The sequence below is a fragment of the Nicotiana tomentosiformis genome, chromosome 2 (assembly GCF_000390325.3).
Source record: "Nicotiana tomentosiformis chromosome 2, ASM39032v3, whole genome shotgun sequence".
NCBI lineage: Eukaryota > Viridiplantae > Streptophyta > Magnoliopsida > Solanales > Solanaceae > Nicotiana > Nicotiana tomentosiformis.
In genome coordinates, this window is record NC_090813.1 from 193,349,277 (window position 1) to 193,372,315 (window position 23,039).

Here is a 23,039-nt window from a genome sequence, read left to right on the forward strand (position 1 = left end):
ATCTCCTATGCCGAAACATTATATTATATTATATATATATATATATATATATATATAAAAGTAAAAAATCTTCCTCATATATGTTGTTAAACTACCTAGGCATAAGAAAGCATTTTTTCTTGAATATCATGAAAAATAGAGATATCTATTGGCTATTGCCTCTTCTAGGCAATGCAGTTTTCTTGAATATCATGAAAAATATAGATATCTATTGCCTCTTCTAGTCTTCTTTGCTCCATCCCTCTTCACATGTTTTATAGGGTAGAAATACATGGGGTGTAGTGTTTAGTGTAATTCATTTGAAATTCCAGTACATGGCATAAAGAGAACAGCGACCTAGTAAAAACTTTAAAAACCTTCCACCGCCGCCGTTATGTACACTCTAGTTAATTGAAAGGTTTCTTTTTTTCTTTTCTTTTTTTCTTTTTTGTGGTTTGATAGTTTGTTGTATGTTTTGTTGGTTGTGAGCTCTCTCTTCCTGACTCTCTCTCTCTCTCTCTGACATTCTCTATACACCATTTCATGTTAATTTCTTTTCGAGTAACCTGTTTGAGCAAGAAGCAAAACTATTTATTATATGTAAACCAACTACTTTATCTTTGTAAATTGAATAACGCTCTAAAACACAAGAACAAATTTTTCACAACGGTACTAAGAAGAATTCTTCCTAAATAAATTCATTGAACACACAAAACAAAAACGAAATAGTATCAACACATTTCCTTTTCAATTCTAATATAGATTCCATAATATATATTTTTCATGCATGAGAACAGATATATTTTACATTACTGTGACATTCACATTCTCTCTCTGCAATCTACCCTAATTTTTACCTCTTAAGATAAAATTCCAGTAACTTTAACATTCTGAAATCCCCGTTTATATTTTCTTCTCTTAACCAAGGTTCCTTTGGTGTTTTGTTCGATCTAATTTGGTGCAATATAATATACATTAATTTTGTGGGATTCGTGGCGCGTTAGGGTTAGCCGAAGCCATTCGCATGATGTCAAAATTATGCAGCGGATGGCGCAGTGAAATAGTGCACTGCACCAGCCTCAGACATAGCAGGCTAGCAGCTGCAATCAACGGCTGCAAGTTGATATGGATTCTCAATCTGATCCTTGATTAAGGGCCACCGGTTTCTTGTGTACCTCCATGGCTTTGAACCCTTTAACATCATCATAAGTGCACATGTAAATTGACAATATCAACTACTCCCTCTGTTTCATTTTACGTAAAAGGTGTTTTGGCTATAAAATTATGTGATCAATTAAAAAAATTAAAGTAAATTACTGCTAAATATATAAATATATTATCTATTTTTAAACATACTAAAAAGTAAAACGTCTGTCACATGAGGGGTGACTAGAGAAGTACGTACTACTTATTTTCTTTCATTAACGCGCCAAATTAAATTAATGTAGTATGAGAATAATGATTGCATGTAGATATTGCAAGTAAAGTATAGGATATACGTACCGCTGCGCAATAATGTACAACTTTCACTTCATCCAGTTTAACATTCTCCGGATGACGCCATAACATTGCTAGAACAAGATTGTAATCTAGAGGTATTAGTTTGTAGATGTTCTTGAAATACATGTTCAGGAAGTCCTACAAATTCATCATGTCAATCAATAAATTATATGTTTTAGAATATAGTAACCGTTTACCAACTACACATTGTCTAATCAAAATTTCTCAGTCCATACGTTCCAGAAAATGTTAAATTCTTTCCCTAACTAACGAAGAGATCATGACGGAGTTGTCACATATGAAATTAAGCACAATTTGACAAAGAAATACTCTCTCTGTTTTAATTTATTTGTCTTATATAGTTTAACTTGACACAAAGTTTAATAAAGAGCTGAAGACTTTTGAAATGTGTGACCTTAAATATGCTATATTATTTTTCCCAATTATAAAACATGTGATCTTAAATAAACTATAACTGTAACGACCCGACCGGTCGTTTTGAGCATTTACGTTTCTTTCAACTATTTGAAGTCTTGAATAACTTCCTACGAGGTATTATGGCTTGTGTGAATTGTCAGTTTTGGTTTTAAGGTATTTTAGAGTTAGCTTGGAAGAATGAATTTTCATGTTGGAAGTTTAAGTTGAAATAGTTGGCCGGATATTGACTTATGTGTAAATGACCTCGGAATTTAATTCTGATAATTCCAATAGCTCTGTATGGTGATTTTGGACTTAGGAGCGTGTCCGGAAAATTATTTGGAGGTCCGTAGTGGAATTAGGCTTGAAATGCCAAAAGTTGAATTTTTGGAAAGTTTGACCGGGGGGTTGACTTTTTGATATCGATGTCGGAATCCGATTCTGAAAATTGGAATAGCTTCGTTATGTCATTTATGACTTGTGTACAAAATTTGAAGTCATTCCGGATTGATTTGATGTATTTCGGCACAAGATATAGAATTTGAAAGTTCAAAGTTCATTAGGCTTGAATTGAGGTGCGATTCGTAGTTTTAGCGTTGTTTGATGTGATTCGAGGCTTCGACTAAGTTCGTATGCTGTTTTAGGACTTGTTGGTATAATTAGTTGAGGTCCCGAGGGGGTTCGGGTGAGTTTCGGGGTGGTTTCGGACCAAATCTAAGCCATTTTTAATTGCTGGTTTCTGCCTACAGAGGTGTGCATCGCGATCGCATAGAGAAAAATCTCTGCTGCACTGATCCGACTTTGGAAGCTTATATCTCGCAATCTATAAGAAATTTAGAGATGATCCAAAAATAAAAGTTGTAGCCCTTAATGTCTAGTTTTCTGAAATGTAACCTATTTGTCATTTGGAGTTGTGTATAAAAAGTTATGATGGATAAACTATAGACTGTCTGGGAAGAATTTGGAAATCTCTATTGCATAAGGCTGACTTTGAAAGCTTATATCTAACAATTTATAAGGAATTGGGAGATGAGAAACAAATGACAGTTATAGCCCTTGGTGTCTAATTTTTTGAAAGTTAAACCAATTACAATTTGGAGTTTTGTACAAAAAGTTATGACCATTATACTAGAGGCTGTCTGGAAGAGTTTGGAGTTTGTTTTTCGCGATCGCGAAGAGCAATTTTGGGGCTGAAAATTTTTGTGCTTCGCGATCGCGAAGAGTAAATGCCTAGATAGAAGATATATTTCATAGTTTCGACCATTTTAACATATTTGGAGCTATGGAGTTAGGATTGAAGCGATTTTTGAGGCGATTTTTACCATATGGATTGGGGTAAGTGATTCAAACTCGGTTTTGGTTAAATTACATGAATCTATTATTGTTTTTATCAACAAATTAGTGTTTTGGGTTGAAAATAGTAGAAAAATTCATAGACTTTAATTGAGGATTTTAAAGGCCGAGTTGTGGTCGGATTTGAGTAATTTTGGTATGGTTGGACTCGTGGTTGAACGGGGGTTCAGATTTTATGAGTTTTATCAGATTTCGAGATGTGGGCCCCACGGGTAATTTTTGGAGCGTAATTTCGGATTTTGTGAAAAATATTAGCATTTTGATATGGAATTAATTCCTATAAATTGTGTGGACTGAATCAAATTAATTGTGTCTAGATTCGAGCCGTTTGGAAGTTGATACACGTAGAATGGAATTTCTGAGGCATTGCTTAGCTTGCTCGATATTGGATTTGGCTCGTTCGAGGTAAGTAGCTCTTCTAATCTTGGAGTTGAGGGTATGAACCCCGAATATATGTATTTCGTAAATTGTTGGGAGGTGATGCACATGCTAGGTGACAGGCGTGTGGGCGTGCACTATAGAAATTGTGACATAATTGTTTCTGTGAAATTTTATAGTTAAATGATCTTGGCATTTTCCATGCGATTTTATGAGTTAAAGAAATTGAGCTGAAAAGCATATTAAAAATCAAGTTGAGGCTATGTGCCAGTATTATTGGGACACACAGAGGTCATATTATTGTGAAATATTTATTTTAAATTGAAAATTCATACCCAGTCATATTCATTTTATTGCATATCGTATCTCAGTCTCTGTTGTTATTTATTGATACATCATATCATCATTTTGGGCTATTCTCATGACATTGTGAGCCCATGAAAGAGAGATGGGAGAGATTGATGACTGAGGGAGGCCGAGGGCCTGATTGTGAGGATATTTGTTTTGGGATCGGGCTGCACGCCGCAACAGGCCATGTTGGCTTTATATATATTATACTATTGCACGTGAGTTAGCCGTGCAGATCTATATATTATACTATTGCACGTGAGTTGGCCGTGCAGAACGTGAGTTAGCCGTGCGGATCTAGATATTATTATAGCAGGTGAGTTGGTCGTGCGGATCCAGATATTATTATAGAACGTGAGTTGTCCGTGCGGATCCAGATATGATATTATAGCAAGTGAGTTGTCCGTGCGGATCCAGATATGATATTATAACACGTGAGTTGTCCGTGCTTATAGCACTTAGGCTGTAGGAGCCCCTCATGAGTCTGTACACCCCTAGTGAGCGCAGTCGACTATAAACAGGGATCGGGCTGCATGCCGTAGCAAGTATTGTATAGCGCTGAATGATTGAGTGTGCTGAGCACAGTGAGAGAGAATGCGAGACAATGAGATTGAGTACTCTGAGAGAGTGTGAGTACATGAGTGCAATCTCTGAGATACGTTGCATTGACATGCACACATGACATATATGCATAGATATGTGTTTTCCTCATGCTGTACGGTATCACATTATTCATGATTTCTCACACATGTTGACAGATGGGCATAGTGATGCAATTGTTTTACACTGGTTATCTGGGAAAGAAAATGAGATACTTTATTTATTATTGAAAGGATTTTTGGAATATTACTGTTTCCAAACTTATTTTTTTTTTTTGAGTTACTTCTGGCATTACTTGTTTAATACTGTTATGAACTATTGTTGGTTATAGAAGTTGGACTCTGACCTTGGTAGAAGCCCGTCACTACTTTCAACTTACGGCTAGGTTTGTTACTTACTCAGTACATGGGGTCGGTTGTACTGATACTACACTTCTGTACATTGCGTGCAGATGTTGGCTGTTGTTGTTGTTGTGCTCGATGGTTGCGGGATTTGAAGATGTACTTGAGTTCCTATTGTAGCTGCCTCTTGTTCAGGGTAGCCTTAGATTTATAAAAGCTCTGTTTATGTATTATTCAAACAGACTATGTATTTATTTTATTTTCACTTTGTATACTCTATTCTTAGAAGCTCATGATTTGTACTACCAGTTCTTGGGGAGATGTATTGGTTTTAGATATTTTCTTTTAATTAATTTCATTGGAATTGGATAGCTGAAAATTGCTTACCTAACGGGTTGGGTTAGGTGTCATCACGACTAGTGGGATTTTGGGTCGTGACAAGGTGGTATCAGAGCTCTAGGTTCATAGGTTCTACAAGTCATGAGCAAGTATCTAGTAGAGTCTTGCGGATCGGTATGATGACGTCCATACTTATCTTCGAGAGGCTACAGGGCATTTAGGATATATACTTCCCATCTTTCTTTCTTTATCCTGTGGAATTGATTCAGCTTGAGACATAACTCTTTGAATTCCTTCCACGTATTCGTATGCGCACATGAGCGCTCGATATCAGTTGTGCATCGCCGGCTTGTGATTTTATGAACGAGGTTTGAGGTGAGTATTCTGTGTTTTAGTGATGGGCCAGTCTGGAGGACTTGAGGCCATGGTTAGACCGTAGCTTGAGCTCGCTAGCTTTAGTTGTAACCTGTACAATTGGACTCATATGTCCAGTAATGACCCTACAGTGAAATTTATGGCTCGATGAGCGGTGGAATGGCTTTTTGATGAGTATGATGTAACTGCGGGATATGTTAAGATGATTTGAATGTGACGAGAAGTTTTTCCTTGAAATGTAAAGGAAGGCCATTGGGTGCTTGATTTTCGGTTTGATGTGACGTACAGTCTCGAGTATGAATGTTTTGAAAGATCTTTCACGTGTTTAAATTGTGGGACAAATTAAACTCTCAGGTCTAGTTAATGAGTTTGGACTCAGAAAGATTTAGTGATTGCGTAGAAATTGTGGCTGCGAAAAGATATAACAAGATACCAATTTGAGGCTAGGGAGGTGGGTTATCTCCTAAAGAGTAATCTACGTAGGTATGTTTCTTGTAATATGAGTGGAGGGTTTCTTTTCTGCCAGTGGGGCGTATGTGTGGAGATTTGAATTTGAATTTGGCTAAGAAAGTCGACCTGAGTATCAAGATGATGATTGCGATCTTAGCGGATGATTTGGGGTATTTTTATGGTTGGCATTGCATGAGCTTGAGAAGAATTTTGTGGTACTGACTACGGTATTATGACAGTAATAGGGTATGGGTATTGTGAATTATGTAGTGTTTTAATCTATGGCTTTGAGCCAAGTGGGGGAGCCTGCTATAGACAAATCAGTTCATGGGTATGTGTCAAATTTTGTTTGGGTATAAAGTATACTTGGGAATTAGTGATGACTTGCAGAGGTGGAGTTCGAAAATGACTCGAATAAGGAAAATTCCCGGTTACGGATTATACTGCACGTATGAGTAAATGAAATTCGCGGGATGAGTGAGTTGTTATTGGTGAATGATGTAGTATGCATGGAGTATGAATGTGATTGGGGGTATTAGAATAGAGTTACTTCTTTGAGTGTTGTTGTGCTAATGGGGCACGTGTCTTTTGGCCCATTTGAGCGATGCAATTTAGATTTGAGCAAAGTGGGTGACTCCTGAGAAAATTCCAGTGGGTTTGAGAATTATATATAGCAATTGAGAATGTTTTCCGGACTTATGTATGGATAAAATCCGAGATTTGCGTTTGATGGTGCCTGGACTTGCGGAAATTCTATATGACTATGGATTCTACATTTTTGTGTAAGGAAGGTAAGAAGAACAATTTCAAATTCACATAATGTATTCTCAGAGTGAGTGTTATAGTTATGGTATTTTTGAAGGTGCTTAAGAAGAATACAGTTGCTTATGGGACGTAGGGCATTGTGGTTCTATGCTAAGGTTTGTAGGGTAAGTTTTGGTTAAAGATCGTGGTATTTTAGCAAGAAGAAGTATCAATCTGAAGACAAATTCAGAAGGGACTCGGAGAAAATAGGACAACTGGGTAGTAGGTTGGATCAGTATAGTAATGGATATGATCGGTTCTTTGGGTGCATATGATGTGGGGGTTTTCTACAGGTGCTTTGTGGCAATACACCTGGTTTTGGCAACATGTGTGGCTTGGTCGAGTTAGAGGAGTTCAATTCTGATAGCTTGGTTATGTGCAAATGAATTTCAAAGTGTTCATGATGGTTTCTACCATGGTTTAAACCGAATATTTTCTACCGGTGTGGGGGAACGTGTTGTGCCGGATATTGATTTACATGTACAAGGTGGCAGTTCATTCTTAAAAGGAAGATCACGAATTTTGGATAGAATGGTCAATTTCAGATAATTAGATGAATGTTATAACTGCTCGGTAATCCCTGAGAAGCGTGCGCATTTCAAAAGGCGCATTGTGTTTTGACTTACGGATGTTCATTGGTATTGCAGTACTCACATGGTTGATAGACTGTTGATATTCAAATTATTGCTATGTTGCACGGAAGAATTATGAAAGTATTCCTTATGGGAAGATCGTGAATGGAATATGTGTTAGTCATTCTAGTACTGGAGTTGGGATCAGTTAAGGTGATTCATATGTTTGATGAATTTGGAGACTAAGAGTTCTCAGAAGTATATTGTTTCGGGTTACGGCCTGTTTGAGGTGAGTATTTTATTTTAACTCAGTGGAGGCACCAGTTGCGTTAATTATTTGTGATAGCTACGCGCTATAAGTGTGCATATATGTGAGGTTGGAGTCCATGTGCGGGCATTAGGGCAAGTATTCATAGTCGGAAGAATGCTTAGGCTATTATTTGCCTAGAGTCGACTGTTAAGCGTAAAGTTATAACGTTTCCCGTATTCGTACCTTTGTTGAGAACTATCTGGGCTATACTTGAGGTTACAAAGAAGATGATTCCCTAAATAAACGGGCTAGTTACTAATTCTGCGTAAAATTGCCGATTTGAAGAGTGATAGAAGACTTTGCACATGCTTGCACTATGGCATGCTATTTATTCCAGTCCAAGGGCATGAGAATATTACTTCATTTTCATATACAAGTGTACTTGTTTAATTGCTCCTCTATAATATGCTGGGACTGGAGGCCTGTGACCATGCTGGGCGATTCATATTATTGGCACGTGAGTTGTCCGTGCCTTGTGTGCGAATTTTATTTCTATGATAATTTATCTGATTCATTAATTTTCTTCCTTTACAATTGTGCACATGCGCCTACGGTTATCCTCTTCACAAAATTTGAGGAGTTGGTTGTAACATTGTGGTTGTGGTGGTGCTTATTGAACTTGCAATATGGTTCCCCTTCCATAACACATCTTCCATATTTGGGGACACGGATTGCGCAGTTGTGTCTTAAGTTATATTGATGTGGCGTGTCTGTGGGATAGTTGTGTTTAATTATATAAGGTCATTGGACCTAGAATGGGTACTATCAGGTTTGATTACAGTATATTCGGGAGGATAATATTGAAAGTCGATTTAGAAAGTGGTTATGGTTCTGGTTGGGGCGAGAGAGCTCCATGACTTGTTGCTCTGATAAGGGGTCATGAGATTTTTGCATGCTTCTTTTATTATCAGCAGTGTACGAAGGTTTTGGGATGAGGTTTGGTTCGATATGGGTTTAATACTAGTATGCGGTTGGTTTTGGAGTAGTCACTGTGATCAGGAATGGTGCTACGAGCATGCGAGTTATGTAATATGCCGAGTGATTATATCCGTGGTTATAGTTATAGCTCGATGCAGCTTGTTCGGACTTATATAGTGTGTAGATGTGAGATTCAGATCTTGAAAAGAATTTTAGATATTAGAAATTTGGCTCCAAGGGTTTTGGGCTAATGTTAAATTAATGATTTTTAGTTATGTTGTGTGGTCAGGCCTATATAGAAAAGGGTGACATGAGATCACCCCCGGGTATGTGCGTGGTAAGGTGGAATAGAGATTTAAAGGTTAAGAACAACTCTTGGCACGTTCGAGGACGAACGTATGTTTAAGTGGGGGAGATTGTAACAACCCGACCGATCGTTTTGAGCATTTACGTTCCTTTCAACTATTTGAAGTCTTGAATAACTTCCTACGAGGTATTATGGCTTGTGTGAATTGTCAGTTTTGGTTTTAAGGTATTTTAGAGTTAGTTTGGAAGAATGAATTTTCATGTTAGAAGCTTCAGTTGAAATAGTTGAGCGGATAATGACTTATGTGTAAACGACCTCGGGATTTAATTCTGATGATTCCAATAGCTCCGTATGGTGATTTTGGACTTAGGAGCGTGTTCGGAAAATTATTTGGAGGACCGTAGTGGAATTAGGCTTGAAATGCCTAAAGTTGAAATTTTGGGAAGTTTGACCGGGGGGTTGACTTTTTGATATCGAGGTCGGAATCCGATTCTGGAAATTGGAATAGCTTCGTCATGTCATTTATGACTTGTGTGCAAAATTTGAAGTAATTCCGGATTGATTTGATGTATTTCGGCACAAGATATAGAATTTGAAAGTTCAAAGTTCATTAGGCTTGAATTGAGGTGCGATTCCTAGTTTTAACATTGTTTGATGTGATTCGAGGCTTCGACTAAGTTCGTATGCTGTTTTAGGACTTGTTGGTATAATTGGTTGAGGTCCCGAGGGCACTCGGGTGAGTTTCGGGGTGGTTTCGGACCATTTCTAGGCCATTTTTAGTTGTTGGTTTCTGCCTACAGAGGTGTGCATCGCGATCGCGGACATTGGGTCGCGTTCGTGAAGAGAAAACAACAATTTGGAACCTTGTGAATCGCGATCGCGGAAGCTCTTTCGCGATCGCATAGAGCAAAATCTCTGCTGCACTGATCCGACTTTGGAAGCTTATATCTCGCAATCTATATGGAATTTGGAGATGATCCAAAAATGAAAGTTGTAGCCCTTGATGTCTAGTTTTCTGAAATGTAAACTATTTGTTATTTAGAGTTGTGTATAAAAAGTTGTGGTGGATAAACTATAGGCAATCTGGGAAGAATTTGGAAATCTCTGTTGCATAAGGCTGAGATTTGAAAGCTTATATCTAACAATTTATAAGGAATTGGGAGATAAGAAACAAATGACAGTTATAGCCCTTGGTGTCTAGTTTTCTAAAAGTTAAACCAATGGCAATTTGGAGTTTTGTACAAAAGGTTATGACCATTATATTAGAGGTTGTCTGGAAGAGTTGGGGAGTTTGTTCTTCGTGATCGCGAAACATTTTCTGCGATCGCGAAGAGCAATTTTGGGGCTGAAAATTTTTGTGCTTCGTGATCGCGAAGCATTTTACACGATAGCGAAGAGTAAATGCCTGGACAGAAGATATATTTCGACGTTTCTGCCATTTTAACACATTTGGAGCTATGGAGCTCGGATTGAAGCGATTTTTTAGGCAATTTTCACCATATGGATTGGGGTAAGTGATTCTAACTCGGTTTTGATTAAATTACATGAATCTATTATTATTTTTATCAACAAATTAGTGTTTTGGGTTGAAAATAGTAGAAAAATTCATAGACTTTAATTGAGGATTTTAAAGGCCGAGTTGTGGTCGGATTTGAGTAATTTTTGTATGGTTAGACTCGTGGTTGAACGGGAGTTCGGATTTTATGAGTTTTATCAGATTCCGAGACGTGGGCCCCACGGGTATTTTTGGGGCATAATTTCGGATTTTGTGGAAAATATTAGCATTTTGATATGGAACTAATTCCTATAAATTGTGTGGACTGAATCAAATTAATTGTGACTAGATTCGAGCCGTTTGGAAGTTGATACACGCAGAATGGAATTTCTGGAGCATTGCTTAGCTTGCTCGACATTAGATTTGGCTCGTTCGAGGTAAGTAACTCTTCTAATCTTGGATTTGAGGGTATGAACCCCGAATATATGTATTTTGTAAATTATTGGGAGGTGACGCACATGTTAGGTGACGGGCGTGTGGGCGTGCACTATAGAAATTGTGACATAATTGTTTCTGTGGAATTTTATAGTTAAATGATCTTGGCATTTTTCATGCGATTTTATGAGTTAAAGAAATTGAGCTGAAAAGCATATTAAAAATCAAGTTGAGGCTATGTGCCACTATTATTGGGACCCACAGAGGTCATATTATTGTGAAATATTTATTTTAAATTGAAAATTCATACTCAGTCATATTCATTTTATTGCATATCATATCTCAGTCTCTGTTGTTATTTATTGATACATCATATCATCATTTTGGGCTATTCTCATGACATTGTGAGCTTATGAAAGAGAGACTGGAGAGATTGATGACTGAGGGAGGCCGAGGGCCTGATTGTGAGGATATTTGTTTTGGGATCGGGCTGCACACCGCAGCAGGCCATGTTGGCTTTATATATATTATACTATTGCACGTGAGTTGGCCGTGTGGATCTATATATTATACTATTGCACGTGAGTTGGCCATGTAGTACGTGAGTTGGCCGTGCGGATCCAGATATTATTATAGCACGTGAGTTGGCCGTGCGGATCCAGATATTATTATAGCACGTGAGTTGTCCGTGCGGATCCAGATATGATATTATAGCACGTGAGTTGTCAGTGCAACACGTGAGTTTTCCGTGCTTATAGCGCTTGGACTGTAGGAGCCCCTCATGAGTCTGTACACCCCTAGTGAGCTTAGTCGACTATAAACAGGGATCGGCCTGCACGCCACAACAGGTATTGTATAGCGCTGAATGATTGAGTGTGCTGAGCATAGTGAGAGAGAATGCAAGACAATGAGATTGAGTACTCTGAGAGAGTGTGAGTACATGAGTGCAATCTCTGAGATACGTTGCATTGACATGCACACATGACATATATGCATAGAGATGTGTTTTTCTCATGCTGTACGGTATCACATTATTCATGATTTCTCACACATGTTGACAGATGGGCATAGTGATGCAATTGTTTTACACTGGTTATTTGGGAAAGAAAATGAGATACTTTATTTATTATTGAAAGGATTTTTGGAATATTACTGTTTCTAAACTTATTTATTTTTTTGAGTTACTTCTGGCATTACTTGTTTAATATTGTTATGAACTATTGTTGGTTATGGAAGTTGGACTCTGACCTTGGTAGAATCTCTCGTCACTACTTTCAACCTACGGCTAGGTTTGTTACTTACTCAGTACATGGGGTCGGTTGTACTGATACTACACTTCTGCACATTGCGTGCAGATGTTGGCTGATGTTGTTGCTGTGCTCGATGGTTGCGGGATTTGAAGATGTACCTGAGTTCCTGTTGTAGCTGCCTCTTATTCAGGGTAGCCTTAGATTTATAAAAGCTCTGTTTATGTATTATTCAAACAGACTATATATTTATTTTATTTCTGCTTTGTATACTCTATTCTTAGAAGCTCATAATTTCTACTACCAGTTCTTGGGGAGATGTATTGGTTTTAGATTTTTTTAAAATTAATTTCATTGAAATTGGATAGTTGAAAATTGGCTTACCTAACGGGTTGGGTTAGGTGTCATCACGACTAGTGGGATTTTGGGTCGTGACAATAACGTTTGAGTGGCTATAAAAGCTTCCCATTAAGAAAATATAGAAATACACCAATCTTTTGAAACGGACTAATAGAAAAAATAATGTCAATCTTTTTGAAATGGAGGGAGTAGCATGCTTCACCCTCGAGAAGAGACATAGGACAACGGATGCAATCACTACTAGAAAACTACCAAATTTCGACCACCATTACCGACCGATATCGGTCGGAATTAAAGAAAAAGCGACTGATTTCCAACCGCTTTTAATTTATTGGAAGAATAATGGTCGCTAAGGCTTTGCGACCGACGGCGGTTGAAATTTTCCAATAGATTTTGGTCGGTTAATTCAACCGTTGATTGACCGCATTGACTGACAAAAATAATTATACCGACCTAAATCGGTCGGAATTATTTAAATTTTTATTTATTTATTTTTCAAATTATCGACCGACTTCTATCGAAATTATAAATATGTAATAATTTTAATTTTAATAAACCGACCGAAGTTGGTCGAAAACTAAAATAATAATTAAATAAAAATATTTATTTCTGACCGACGTCGGTCGGAAAATATTAATTTCTGGATTTTTTTGTATGAGAATTTTGACCGAAATCGACCGGTTTTCTGGGTAAAAATCAGGCAGAATATGCTTGCTTTTAAGCTATACCACCTGTCAAATATAACCAATATCCATCCTATAATGGTAGCATTATATTGTTGTCATTCAACCACAATTAACCAACAATAACAGTTAACCAACAACCAAAAAAATTAACCAATAACAACAATAATTAACCAACAACAACCACAACAACAACGCCAACCACAACAATAATTATACAAATGTTCAATAATAAAATAATATCAACAATACAATCAACATTCAAAATTATTCCCAACTAAATATTCACAAGTTCAAAAATGTGTTTAGCAATACACACCATTCAATGAGTATTTTGTATTGCATCATGTCCATATTCATTACTAGAAGCTTCATCGTCGACATGGTTCGAAGGATCACGACGAGAAGGATTAGCATCTGGAGAAGGCCCACGAGACCGGGGAATGGGGAAAGTACCACTAGCAAGAAGATTGGCCAGCTAACCTTGAATGAGATTAAATTGTTGGTCCATCTTTTCTAGCTGAACTTGAAGGGCATCAAATTGTTCATCTCTCTTTTGTTCTCTAGTCTTTGTCTCTTCAAGCTCTGCTGTCAGCTTTAAGATCTTCTTCTCCATAGACGAGAGAGTCGACCTATCAATTGCCTCGCCTTGGGAAGAAGTCCCTATAACTTGCAATCCAACCTTGTAGTGCCGAAATGATCTCTCTGGAAGGCCGTATGCTATCCCCTTTTTAGGACCACCGACAACATCTAACCATATTTTCTGCGCTTCTTCGTCGGAAACGGGTGGTCGCTCGCCTTGCTCATTTGGTGGCAAGCTCTGAGTGTACTCCTCCACATTAATCTTGTAGCGACCCTTTATTTAGAATATAGAAAATTACTAACTATATAATAATAAAAACATTAATTTCAAGTTATGAAACTTACATATGTAGTATCCGCCCGATCCTCTACCCATCTACTTGGATCTATCAGTGCTTTTTCTTCCGGATATGAGTCTCCATGAAAAACTCATCATGAGTCATCTTCCTCCCATTTTTCTTTACTTCAAATATAATAAAACATGTTAACTAAATTAAAATCTATAAATATAGTTTGATAAAAATAGAATTAAATATTTTAAGGAATTAACAGTAGTCTCCTTGCAGTCCCCATGCTCCTTGCGCCCACATAGTGCAAGGAGACACCCTTCTCATATGCTCAGGCCTTCTTTCCCTGTTCACTCTTCTTATCGAACTTTTCAGTGGCCCACTACCTCAGCAGACCCTCCCATATGTGCGGTAGAACCCATGAAGGCTTCTTGCTCTTCTTCCGAGCACAATAAAAGGAATCAGATAGTCTTTTATGGCATTTGAACTCAAAATTTACAAGAATGGCACTATTATGCCGGTCCTCCCAAGCACACTTAGTCTGCAAATGAAATGTGTTAACGTTAGATGAAAATATTATTAATATAATGCTTAAATAGATAAGAATTGTATTAAAACCTTAAATTGTTTGAAAATTTGCTGCACGAGCTCCGTTGGAAAGTCACTCCAAGTCACATAAGGTGCATTATACAACCGGCCAAGAGCTTCAGTGATTATCTTTGTAGTTCGATGATTAGGTATGAACCTGCAACATATCAATTACATTAAATAAACAAGACTAGCTATTATAATTCAGCAAAAACAAAGAAGTAATAAATAAATCTTACCCATTGCCCTCAGGGCTGATGATCATCCTATGATAACGATCATACCATACTTCTTCTGGATCATCTTCCTCCGATGAATCTGAAGTGTGCGTAGAAGCGGATGCATCTGGCTCAGCGCTACTATCCCGAAGGCGAAGTTTAGAAATGCTAGGAGGCGAACTCTATGGAGAGGGAGACAGGGTCGCTGATAAAGATGGTTGCGATCCACACCCCTGCAGCGATCTTGACCCCTGTTGCGATCCAGACCACTGCTGCTATCCGCCTGGCTGAAATCTAGATGGACACAGGAAAATCATTAATGGTCCATATTAACTTATCACGCAAGTTGAAATTTTGCTTAGTTGATATGTCATATGTCTCAACTCCATCATACCATAATTGTTTTAGCTCATCGATCAACCAGAGGTTGCAAATATACATCAATCAAACTCTTTGGATTGTGGGGACCGGCAATAACACAATTTAAGAAAATATATGGACTAGTCATACACATTTTAGGCGGAAGATTATACGGCATAATAAAGCCCGACCAGCATGAATATGGTATTGCAGAAATAGAAAATGGCGTGAAACCATAAGCACACAAACCCAACCGAACATTCCTCAGTTCACTAGCATAATCCGGATATGTCCTATCAAAATGCTTCCAAGCTTCCCCGTCTGAAGGATGACACATAACACCCGGCAACCTTCTATTTTCATAGTGCCATCTCATATGAGAAACAGAACTCATCGATACGTACAACCTCTTTAATCTAGGAATAAGAGGTAAGTAATGCATCGACTTCACAACAACCTTCTTCCCACTGGAAACCCGCTTAAAATGAGGGTTTTCACAAAATTTATAACTTTCTAAATCTGCATCACCCTTATAATACAACATGCAACCATCTTCACAACAATCGATTCTCATAGACGAGAGTCCTAACTTAGAAACCAATCTTTTAGCCTTATAGAAATCTTCAGGTATGTTGAAAGTTGGGTCAACTAGTTCACTCATAAGACCAATGAAAAATTCATTCCCGCTTGAGAAATATTGGTATCTGATTTGATACCTAATAATCTAACTGCAACAGACAACTGAGAGTGCATACTCCCTTGACTTATTGGACGACTAGCGGCTTCTAACTGTTCATAAAAATATTTTGCCTCTTCGTTAGGAGCTTGTTCAACACTTTCATGGGGTTCAAACTCGAAGTGCATCCCAAAAGCATCCGCAACCATTTCATGGTATCTAGGATGTTGAACGGTATTCCCCACCGACCTACTACTTTCACCAACAATTATGCTATGAAATACATCATCACTACCATCAACCTCTCCATGACTAGTCCATACAAAATAATTATCCATAAATCCCTTTTTATAAAGATGAGTCTTAACATCCTCTGATCCAAAAAAATACAAACACTTGCACTTCACACAAGTACACCTAATCATCCCTCCGATTTGAAACGGTTCAAGTGACATTGCATGCCTAATAAATTCCTTAAACCCTTCTATAAATTCCTCCCTAAAAAACTGACGATTAGGATAATTTCTATTACACATCTAACTACGATATTCCATTTACATAAAGAATAAATAAATTATATTTATATTAATCAGAATTCAAATTAATTTATAGAATTAAGTTACATAATAAACTTTAGTTACAAAATACAACATAGTCAAATACTAGAATATTGAATTAGTTAAGCCATTCAATTAGACTAACTCAGTTACTATTAATCATAATTAATAAATCCTAAATCATAATTTAATGTGCCCTAAAAGTCCAACTACGATATTCCATCTACATAAAAAATAAATACATTACATGTTATATTAATCAGAATTCGAATTAATTTATAGAATTAAGTTACATAATAAACTTTAGTTAAAAGTACAACATAGTCAAACACTAGAATATTAAATTAGTTAAGCCATTCAATTTGACTAACTCACTTACTATTAATCATAATTAATAAACCCTAAATTATAATTTAATATGCCCTAAAAGTCCAACTATGATATTCCATCTACATAAAAAACAAATACATTACATGTTATATTAATCATAATTCGAATTAATTTATAGAATTAAATTACGTAATAAACTTTAGTTACAAAATCCCAAAAATCCAAATTATAAACCCTAGTTTTAAACAATTGAAAGAATTTATATAACTAAAATTAACAAATATGGATAACTAACCTTCAAAGAGAGGAGAGGAGTATGATTTTGGGAGTGGCGCAGCAGTGGGTGGCGCGACAATGGCGGAGGAGCAGTGGTGGCGAAGAAGAAGTAGTGGCGTGGGAGAGACGAAGTGGGGGGTTTTGATTTTTCGGTAAGAAGGGAGTGGTGAGGTGATTTGGGTGGGATTTGGGAAGGATTTTCGGATGTGGAAGAAAGAGTGAGAGAAAGAGTAAAGAGAAAATTGGGGAAGAAACCCGTGCTCTGTGCCCTTAATATTTTCGAGCGAAGTCGCTCGAAAAATTTGATCGGTATCATTAAGTTAATCTTGAATGTTTAACTACACATAACTAACCGAAATCGGTCAGTAATTGATTTTTAAATTATTTTTATAATTAATTTAATTATAAATTCAACCGAAATCGGTCGGTTTTTGTCAATTTATAATATTTAATATTTAACTTATATATTATATAAATCCAACCGAAATTCGTGTGTGTATTTTAAATTACTTTTATATGGACACTATACACACACACACACACATATATATATATAAATTATTTAAAAATAAAATGTGATATATATATATATATATATATATATATATATATATATATATATATATATATATATATATGTGTGTGTGTGTGTGTGTGTGTGTGTGTTTGACCATTTTGACCAATAATACCGACCGATTTCGGTCGGTAACTTATTTTAAATTATAATTGAATTTGATTTGGGAATATATATACATATATATACATACATATATATATATATATATATATATATATATATATATATATATATATATCAATCATGTGATCTGGCCGAGTATATGTTATTGTGTATATATATATATATATATGTGTGTGTGTGTGTGTGTGTGTGTGTGTGTGTGTGTGTGTGTGTGTGTGTGTTTGACCAATAATACCGACCGATTTCGGTATACCAATGAAAACAAAATGTGATTTGCTTAACTGATATGTGTGTGTGTGTGTGTGTGTGTATGTATATAAATATACATTCAAATTAGGATGTTAGATATACGTAGATTGTGAGTAACAATAATCTATAAGTGTTTGACCATTTTGACCACTAATACAGACCGATTTATATATGTAACTTATTAAAAAATAATTAAATATTTAGTGCTATAAGTTGTGGTGCTATATTAAAACTTAAGTTGTAGCAACAATATATACATATGTATGTATATATATATATATATATATATACATACATACATACACACATATATCTTGTTTAAATACACACACACATGCACGCACACCACACACGTATGTTGTCACGACCCAATTTCACCTATAGGTCGTGATGGCGCCCAACACTACAGCTAGGCAAAGCCAACTAATAAGTCAAACGTACATTGGTTAAACTTTTATTCCAAGAAAATAAAAAAATATCAACTTCTACCAATGTGTGTGTGCCAAGACCCGGTGTCACAAATGCATGAGCATCTAGTAGATTATACAAAACTCCAAATACTGTCTGAAATGAAATAGACAGAATATAAATATAAGAAGAGACACTGATAGCTGCAGAACGGCTCAGAAAGGCAGCTCACCACTATGCCTCGGGATGACGTGGGTATGTGATGATAGGTCCTCCACTAGTACCTGTCTCAGATCCTGCACAAAAAGTGCAGCAAGTATAGTATGAGTATGTAAACAACGTATACCCAGTAAGTATCAAGCCTAATCTCGAAGTGGTAGAGACGAGATGGTCGACTTTGACACTCACTATGGGTCAATAATAATAACTGAAATAAAATTAGGATATTTAAATCAGCATGATTTACAGAATTTACAATAATTTATTTAATCAGCAGAAATAATCAAATTCTTTCAAATGTAACAATTCTCAATATATTAATTAAATTCCTTCAATTCAAATAATTTATAATTTATCAATTAAACCTCATTTACAGGAGTAACAATTAATTCCTTAACAAGCAAGAATAATAATTCATTAAATTCCAAGGATTTTTTAATTTATTAATTAGCTTCACAAGCTGAAATAAATTATTAAAGTATCGTATAATTATTATTATTAAGCACGATTTCTGTCGAGGACGTACGGCCTGATCCAGAGTGTCGTGTACACTGCCGAGGGACGTGCAGCGCGATCTATAGATGCATCTATCCTGCCGAGGCGTTCGGCCCGCTCCACAAGAAAGGAAGACATTTTCTTATGTGCCTCCGGAAGGAGAGTATATTTATTATAAGGTAAATTCGGGAGGAGAATAATTTCTTTTAACAATTAATTGATTTAAATAGAAAATCAAGCCTATGAGATTTCCATCCTTTAATATCTTTATCTAACAATTCACAATATATTCATATAGATATCAATTAATATAAATAAATCAAAGAATACAATTTACACAAGTAAGGCATGCTTTGAGTCCTAAACTATCCGGACTTTAGCATTAATAGTAGCTACGCACGGACTCTCGTCACCTCGTGCGTACGTAGCCCCCCACAATTAGCAACAATTATTTAATTTTAATCATCTATGAGGTAATTTCCCCCTCACAAGATTAGACAAGAGACTTACCTCGTCTTGCTCCAATTTAATCCACTATAAGGCCTTTTCCACGATTATCCAACTCCGTCTGGCTCTAATCTAGCCAAAATAATTCGATACAATCACTAAATATTATAGGAATTAATTCTATAAGAAAATACTATATTTTTAAGAAAAGATCCTGAAATTAATTAAAAATTCGCCCGCGGGGACCACATCTCGGAATCTGGCGAAAGTTATGAAATCTGACAACCCATTCCATTACGAGTCCAACCATACCAGTTTCACTCAAATCTGACTCTGTATCGATACTGAAATCTCAAAATTTCATTTTCTATGAGATTTCTAAACTTTTCCAAATTTCAATCTCAAAACACTAATTAAATTGTGAAAACAATGATATATTTATGTTTATAGACCAAATCCAAGTTAGTATCACTTACTCCAATGTCTTTTCCTTGAAAATCTATCAAAAATCGCCTCTGCTCAAGCTCCAATTTGTTAAAAATGGCGAATGGGACGAATGCCCTCTTTTTATAAAACTGCCCAGCAGCCTTCGGAACTGGTCCTCGATCGCGGCTCCGATCACAGGCTCGAGCCTGGACCTCGGTCATGGCCTTCGATCAGGGCATCGAGGTTGGGCCTTCGATCAGGGCATCGAGGTTGGGCCTTCGATCAGGACATCGAGGTTGGGCCTTCGATCAGGGCATCGAGCATGGGTCTCGATCCTAGCCCTCGAGCCTTACCTTCGATCATGGCCTCGAGCTGGACCTTCGATCGTGGCTTCGATCTCAAGCTCGAGCCTGAGCCTCGTCAACCCTGGGCTCGATACCTGGGCAAGATATCAACACAGAATATCCAACAGAAGAGGAAACAACACTGCAGCAGCTTTTAAGTTCAATTTTTTTATCCGTTAACCATCCGAAACTCACCCGAGGCCCTCGGGACCTCAACCAAATATACCAACAAGTCCTAAAATATCATACGAACTTAGTCGAACCTCTAAATCACATCAAACAATTGCTAAAACCATGAATCATACCCCAATTCAAGGTTAATGAAATTAAGAGTTTTCAACTTCTACATTCGATGTCGGAAACTATCAAATCAACTGCGATTGACCTCAAATTTTACACACAAGTCATAAATGACATAACGGAGCTATGAAAATTTTCGGAACTGGATTCCGACTCCGGTATCAAAAGGTCAACTCATCGGTCAAACTTCCAAACTTAAATTCTTGTTTTTAGCCATTTCAAGCCTAATTTAACTACGGACTTCCAAATAAAATTCCAAACACGCTCCTAAGTCCAAAATCACCATACGGAGCTGTTGGAATCATCAAAATTCTATTCCGGGGTCGTTTTTACATAATTAGGCATCCGGTCACTATTCGAACTTAAACATTTTAATTTTTATTCAAAATTCCATATCTCGGGCTAGGGACCTCGGAATTTGATTCCGGGCATACGCCCAAGTCCCAAATCACGATATGGACCTACCAGAACTGTCAAAACACTGATCCGAGTCTGTTTGCTCAAAATGTTGACCAAAGTCAACTTAATTGAGTTTTAAAGCTCTAATCCACATTTTAATTTATTTTTCACATAAAAACTTTCCATAAAATTTTACGGATTGCGCACGCAAGTCGAGGAATGATAAATAGTACTTTTGAGGTCTTAGAACACATAATTAATTATTAAATTTAAAGATGACATTTTGAGTCATCACATTCTCCACCTCTTAAACAAACGTTCGTCCTCGAACGGGTTTAGAATTATACCTGAAGTGCTGAATAAGTCTGGATATCTGCTCCACATGTTTTCCTCGGCCTCCCAAGTCACTTCCTCGACTGGTTGGCCCCTCCACTGGACTTTTACTACAGAAACCCTCTTGGACCTCAACTGGCGAACCTGTTTATCAACAATGGCAATTGGCTCCTCTTCATAACCCAAACTATTATCTAGCTGAACTGTGTTGAAGTCTAACACATGTGATAGGTCAGCATGATACTTCTGGAGCATAGATACATGGAAAACCGGATGAACTCCCGATAGGCTGGGAGGCAATGCAAGCTCATAAGCAACCTCCCCAACTCGTTTCAACACCTCAAATAGGCCTATAAACCTTGGGCTCAACTTGCCCTTCTTCCCGAATCTCATAATTCCCTTCATCGGCGAAACCTTCAAAAGAACTTTTTCACCTACCATAAATGATATATCACGTGCTTTCTGATCCGCGTAACTTTTCTGCCTGGACTGTGCTGTACGAAGTCGTTCCTGAATCAGCTTTACCTTTTCTAAGGCATCCCTTACCAAATCAGTACCATATAACTTAGCCTCACCTGGCTCAAACCATCCGATAGGTGAATGACATCGTCGACCATATAAAGCCTCAAATGGAGCCATCTCGATGCTGGATTGGTAACTGTTATTATAAGCAAACTCGGCCAAAGGCAGGAAACGATCCCACTGACCTCCAAAGTCGATCACACATGCCCTGATCATATCCTCCAAAATCTAAATTGTCCTCTCTGACTGTCCATCGGTCTATGGATGAAAGGCTGTGCTGAGCTCTACACGGGTCCCCAACTCACTCTGTACTGCTCTCCAGAAATGTGAAGTAAACTGAGGGCCTCTATCTGATATGATGGAAATTGGCACATCGTGCAACTGAACTATCTCCTAAATATAAATCTGGGCCAACCTCTCTGAAGTATACGTAGTCACAACAGGAATAAAATGTGCCGACTTAGTCAACCTGTCAACAATCACCCAAACTGCATCAAACTTCCTCAGGGTCCGCGGCAACCCAACTACAAAATCCATAGTAATTCATTCCCATTTCCACTCTGGTATGGTCATCTGCTGAAGTAGGCCACCTGGCCTCTGGTGCTCATATTTAACTTGCTGGCAATTTAGACACCGAGTTACATACTCAACTATGTCCTTTTTCATTTGTCGCCACCAATAATGCTGCCTCAAGTCACGATACATCTTCGTAGCACCTGGATGAATAGAATATCGAGAATTGTGTGCCTCTTCCAGGATCTCTTTCCTCAGTTCATCCACATTAGGAACACACAGACAATTCTGGAGTCGTAGAACACCATCTGCACCAATAGTGACTTCCTTGGCACCACCTCGTAGTACCGTTTCACGAAGAACCACCAGGTGTGGGTCATCATACTGGCGAGCCTTGATCTGGTCAAATAGTGAAGATTGGGCCACAACACATGCAAGAACTCGGCTGGGCTCTGAAATATCCAGCCTCACAAGTCTGTTAGCTAAGGAATGAATATCTAAGGCTAATGGCCTTTCCTCTGCTGAAATGAAAGCCAAACTACCCATACTCTCCGCCTTTCTGCTCAAGGCATCTGCAACCATATTTGCTTTGCCCGGAT

At 37.4% G+C, this 23,039-nt stretch overlaps 2 long non-coding RNA genes across 2 annotated transcripts in view; both read right to left on the reverse strand.

The window, feature by feature from the left end:
- Window positions 1-1,139: 1,139 nt before the first annotated feature.
- The window catches only part of LOC108946156 (uncharacterized), a 29,173-nt gene continuing 7,273 nt past the window's right edge, over window positions 1,140-23,039 (reverse strand). Inside the window, exons 2-3 of the long non-coding RNA XR_011414476.1 lie at window positions 1,483-1,617; window positions 1,140-1,171 (exon numbers count right to left, since the gene is read on the reverse strand). This is a non-coding gene — a long non-coding RNA (uncharacterized lncRNA). The remainder of the gene's footprint in view (window positions 1,172-1,482; window positions 1,618-23,039) is intronic.
- LOC108948142 (uncharacterized) lies at window positions 16,360-17,135 on the reverse strand. Its single transcript, XR_001972799.3, has 3 exons — window positions 17,105-17,135; window positions 16,690-16,702; window positions 16,360-16,462 (listed from the first exon to the last, which is right to left on the reverse strand). It is a non-coding gene; the product is annotated as an uncharacterized lncRNA (long non-coding RNA).